Genomic DNA, 6104 nt, shown 5'->3' on the forward strand with positions numbered 1-6104 from the left:
TGGCCCTCATCAATCAGCCCTGGAGCCAATGCTCAATAAACTATCACTGTGGGCCTGAGACTGAAGTTCCTGTGATTTGTGAGGTGACTTCTGAACAATCATATTCATATCAACAATATGAACAATATTCATATCTGATCAGAGCAGACAAGATGCTTACCATATTTAGTAGACTATAAGAAGGACTACAGTCTAGTAGTAGACTTGAACCAGGGCTACTAAGAGAAAAGCTCCATAATTACTCTAGGTTAAGACTGAAAAACTGATCTATATTAAAAATATACTTAGAATCATGTATTCAAACAGAAGAGATTCAAACAGAAGGAAAGATGAAGGTTCTAGAACTGTGCCATCTGGCTGGAGACTGCAGGATTTCTTTTTTTTTTTTTAAAGATTTATTTATTTATTTGTTTATTATATGTAAGTACACTGTAGCTGTCTTCAAACACCCCAGAAGAAGGCATCAGATCTCATTACAGATGGCTGTGAGCTACCATGTGGTTGCTGGGATTTGAACTCAGGACCTTTGGAAGAGCAGACAGTGCTCTTAACCACTGAGCCATCTCTCCAGCCCAGGATTTCTTGCTTCTGTTTATTCTTTGATTCTTGTTTATTTGTTTGTTTGTTTGAGACAAGGTAACTCTGTGTAGCCCTGGCTGTCCTAGAACCTGATATGTAGACCAAGTAGGCCCAGAACTTACACAGACTTGCCTGCTTTCATCTCCCAAGGTGTATGCCACCACACCCGGCTTCCTTTTTAAAGAGTTCTTAAGAAAACTGTAGGGCTGGAGAGATGGCTCAGCGGTTAAGAGCTCTGATTGTTCTTCCAGAGGTCCTGAGTTCAATTCCCAGCAACCACATGGTGGCTCACAACCATCTATAGTGGGATCCAATGCCCTTTTCTGGTGTGTCTGAAGACAGAGACAGTGTACTCACATACATGAAATAAATAAATAAATCTTAAAAAGAGAGAAAGAAAGAAAGAAAGAAAGAAAGAAAGAAAGAAAGAAAGCTGGGCGGTGGTGGCACACGCCTTTAATCCCAGCACTTGGGAGGCAGAGAGGCAGGTGGATTTCTGAGTTTGAGGCCAGCCTGGTCTACAAAGTGAGTTCCAGGACAGACAGGGCTACACAGAGAAACCCTGTCTAGAAAAATAAAATTAAAAAAAAAAAAAGAAGGAAAGAAAGAAAGGAAACTGTAGACAAGCTGGTGTGGCTGTGTATATCCATCCTATTGTTTAGGAATACAGAGACAAGAGGACTGCCAGGAAGTTCAAGGGCACCCTGTGCTACACAGTAAGATCCTGTTTCAAAAACAAATGAATAAACAAATTTTAGGGGTTAAAGGGACGGCCCAAAGTCAAGAGCACTTGCTGCTCTTATTGAGGACCTGTTTCTTTTCTGAGCATCATGTCACAGCCCTCTGTAACTCCAGTACAGATCTTATTTCTTCTTTTGCCCTCAGTGGGTACCCGGCATGTACATGGTACACACATATATATGCCAGCAAAGCCCTCAGACATGCAAAATAAGAAAGGCTGAAGATAATTTTTACTAAAAGGCATTGTAGACAATCATCAATCTTTTGGCATTAACAGATTAACATAGTCTCTGCCCCTCACCCTTCTCTGAGGAGCTATTGGCAGTTGATGAAGCTGAGAGAGGGGAAGTCACTGTCTTTAGTGGCATAGCCACTGGTGAGCACCCATCTCCAGTATGTTCATATGAGCAACAATGGCTAAACTCAGTGGGTCACAAAACAACACACAAAAAAAAAAACGTGAAACTGTGAGGGGAACTGGGTGGGAGTCGCAGGGGTTGGAGAGGGCGTGGGGATGGCATATGGTATGACAGGGTGAGAGGGTATGGGGGTGAGAACAATCAGAATGTAATATATACATGGATGCAACTGTCAAATAGCAGATTAAAAAAACAGGTTAATGCATACATGCCCCTTAGTAGCATACATTGAGCATAGTTTGTTTGCTTTTTATTTTTTTTGGACGAGTGACAAGATGAATATGGTTGTTAGCAATTCTGGGGCTGGAGAGATGGCTCAGTAGTCAAGAGTGAATATTGCTTTTGCAGAGGACCGGTTTGATACCCAGTATCCATATGGAGACTCAATTGTCTGTAGCTTCAATTACAGGGGATCTGATGCCCTCTTCTGGCCCCTGTGAGCAGCAGACACACATATAGTGTGCAGGCAAAACAACATCCACATAAAATTAAACAAACAAACAAACAAACAAACAAAACCATTATCTTAAAAGTTTAAATTTAAACAATTCCTGACAATGCTTCTTTAGCTTTAAGACCTGAGAAGTATAAGATTTATGCAAGTGTAGTAAATAATTCAAGCTTGGTAAATTATATCCAGGCAGGTTACTAAACTAGATATGCAGAAAGTAAAAGATAAATGTGGGATTAGTAGTCCATCTGTTTTTCTTTTTCTTTCTTTCTTTCTTTCTTTTTTTTTTCTGTTTTTTTGAGACAAGAGTTTCTCTGTATAGCTCTGGCTGTCCTGGAACTCACTCTGTAGACCAGGCTGGCCTCAAACTCAGAAATCTGCCTGCCTCCACCTCCCAAGTGCTGGGACTAAAGGCGTGCACCACCACTGCCTGACTCTGTCTGTTTTTCTTAAAGTTTTAGAAATTGACAAACATTCTAAGGATAGATCTAAAATATTCAATGGAAAATAACCACAAAAACCACAAGTGTCATTTAAACTCCAATGACTTGGTGCCAGGGAGACAGCTCAATGGTTAAGAGTGAAAGGCTGGAGAATCTTAGAATGTATAATGTATAACTTTTACCTAAAAAGGGGCATGGAAAACCTCTACCACAAGCCAAAAAGGTGGAGTAGCTAGTTCCAGGAATTTTGCTAACCCAGAGCCTCAGGGCTCTGGTTCCAGATACCTGCCCCTCCTGAATGATCCACAATGAGGGCGGAACTAGGAATGAAGGTCTACTGGTTTACGAGGCTCTCCACCCTGCCAACCAGTAGATGAAGATTACATTCCTAGAATGAATGTGTTTCCCTCCCTAACTGAATACCTTGGGTCAGGTCCCTCTGAAAGTTTCCACTGTTTATGTTCTGTTTCCTTGGTAACCCTCTCCCTGCCCCCAACTTGTGGGTTAAATACCCCACACTTCTTGTGTTTGGCGTCGAACTCTGGCCAGCATGGTCATGAGATCGACCCGGTACCGGCCTATCCCCAATAAACCTCACGTGATTGCAGCAAGTTCGGTCTCTCGTGAGTCATTGGGTGGTCGCGTCATCCCGAGACTTGAGTAAGGATCTCCCCAGTTCTGGGGGTCTTTCAAGAGCATTTGTTGCTCTGCATAGGACCCAGTATCCATTTGGTGGCTGTCTTAGTTAGGGTTTCCATTGCTGTGAGTAGACACAATGACCAAGGTAACTTTGATAAAGGAGAACATTTAATTGGGGCTGACTTACAGTTTCAGAGGTTCAGTCCATTATTATCACAGTGGGAAGCATGGCAGCATGCAGGCAGACATGCTGCTGGAGCAGCTGAGAGTTCTACATCTTGATCCAAAGGCAGCCAGGAGAGGACTCACCTGCCCTGGCTGGAGTTTGAGCCTAGGACCCCAACGTCCACCCCCACACTTTGTACAAAAAGGCTCCACCTATTGTTACAAGGACATAAACTCCTAGTAGTGCCACTCCCTGTGCACCCAGCATTCAAACACATGAGTCTATGGGGCCAAACCAATTCAAACTAGTACAGGGGCTAACAACCACCCATAACTCCAGTTCCAGGGGTTATGAAGTCCCCTTTTCACTTCCTCAGGTACCAGGCAGGCACAAGATGCATATACATACATACAGTCAAAGCATTCATAGATATGAAAAAAAAAGTAAATCTAAAAAAATGCCACTAATCTAAATCAGTGGTTCTCAACCTGTGGGTCACAACTCCTTTGGAGGGTATGATCCTTTCACAGGGGTATCGTACCGGCTGGTTTTGTGTGTCAACTTGACCTAGGCTGTAGTTATCACAGAGAAGGGAGCTTCAGTTGGGGAAATGCCTCCATGAGGTCCAGCTGTGGGGCATTTTCTCAATTAGTGATCAAGGGGGTAGGGCCCCTTGTGGGTGGTGCCATTCCTGGGCTGGAAGTTTTGGGTTCTATAAGAGAGCAGGCTGAGCAAGCCAAGGGAATCGAGCCAGCAAGGAACATCTCTCCATGGCCTCTGCATCAGCTCCTGCTTCCTGACCTGCTTGAGTTCCAGTCCTGGCTTCCTCTGGTGATCAACAGAAATGTGGAAGTAAGCTAAATAAACCCTTTCCTCCCCAACTTGCTTCTTGGTCATGGATGTTGTGCAGGAATAGAAACCCTGACTAAGACAGGTGGCATATCAGTATTTATATTATGATTCATAGCAGTAGCAAAATTACAGTTATAATGTAGCATCAAAAATAGTTTTATGGTTGGGGTCAGCACAACACAAGGCACTGTATAAAAGGGTGGCAGTCTTAGGAAGGTTGAGAACCTGTGTTCTAGATGGAAAGAAACTTTAATTGGGAGCCAAATGAATCTTTAATGTTATTTCAAATGAATTGTTAAGTGCATGGACCTGGGGGCTAGAGAGGTGGTTCAGTGGATAAGAGCACTGGCTGCTCTGGCAGAGGACCAGGTTTGATGCCCAGCCTCCAGGTGGCAGCTCGAGTGTCTGCAATTTCAGTTCCAGGGAACTGAACATCCTTTTCTGGAATCCATGATACCCAGGCACACAGATAGTGTAAAGATTTGCATGTAAGGCAAAACACCCATACACATAAATATGTAAATGATAAAAAAAAAATCAGGGTTGATGAGGTGACCAACTATAGACAAGGGAGCTTGCTGCCAAGCCCAATGACCTGAGTTGAATCCCCAGAAGCCACATGGTGGAAGAAGAGAACTGATTCCTGAAAACCAAGATCTCATGTTAGGGGAGGATGTAAGAGGAGGGTAGCACACTCAGTCTCCCTCTCTCTTACAAACACACACACACACACACACACACACACACACACACACACACACCAATGTAACAAATAATAACTAAAAACCAAATAAAAACAAAGTAAAAAATTGTACTGCAAATACACAGGCCATAATTTTAGAAAAAAAATCCAGAAAGATTCTTTTATTTCTTTATGTTTTAAGGCAGTGTCTTGTTATTTGGCCTAGGCTAGCCTTGAACTGGTGGCCCTACAACCACATTATCTCGAGTACTGGGATTACAGGTGTGTGCCACTATTCCTGGCCTCCCAGTGCAGACCAGGCTGGCTTCAAACTCACAGAGCTCTGCCTGCATCTGCTTCCCTTGTGTTGAGGACACTAGCATGCATCACCACACTCAGCTAAGTATTGGCTCTTGGTAATCCTATTAATTGAGTGCAGGGTCACTCAACACTCTCTCTACTAACACTCCAATCCTGCCTCCCCAGAGTCTTGCTGAGTCCTCTATTTATTTTTTATTTGGCCAGGGAGAGAGAAGGAGAAACGAGACACAGAAAGACTAATAATTTTCCCATGCACACACAGTTGGAAAATGCAAAGCTGAGATATGACCGAGGAAGACTGAATTAGGGTCCTCCAATCTTAAATCTCTATAGCATTCATAAATAAATACAAAACAAATAGAAAAGTACATTGATGGACTTGGAGTTACAAGGTGTGGAGGGTCCTGTCAGGGGAAAGGACCTGGATAAGAGATGGAGGAAGAAAAAGCACCAGAAACACGAGAGTAACCCATGCGGACCAATGACAGCAGGAGGATGTGAGAGGAGTGCTCACCTCAATGCTGTGCCGCCATCCCTGAGTGGATGCTTAGAGCCTTACAAGTTAACAGCTGTTGTTTGGGAGAAGGGGATCATAGGGGATTATCAGAAACGTTTTCCATCTGACCCTGTCTAGTTCTGTATCGGCACCACTAATGTCTTCAGTATTTTCAGGGTCTGTGCTCTGGGAAGCAGACAGGCAGCAGAAGTCTAAGGCATGCTTATGTGCTTTTGGGAACAAATATGTTTGAATTCTGCCTTCAGTACCTTTCAAGAAAATATTAGGAAACATATCCTTTTTTTTTTTTTTTTT

Source organism: Mastomys coucha, unplaced genomic scaffold (assembly GCF_008632895.1).
Source record: "Mastomys coucha isolate ucsf_1 unplaced genomic scaffold, UCSF_Mcou_1 pScaffold20, whole genome shotgun sequence".
NCBI classification, from domain to species: domain Eukaryota; kingdom Metazoa; phylum Chordata; class Mammalia; order Rodentia; family Muridae; genus Mastomys; species Mastomys coucha.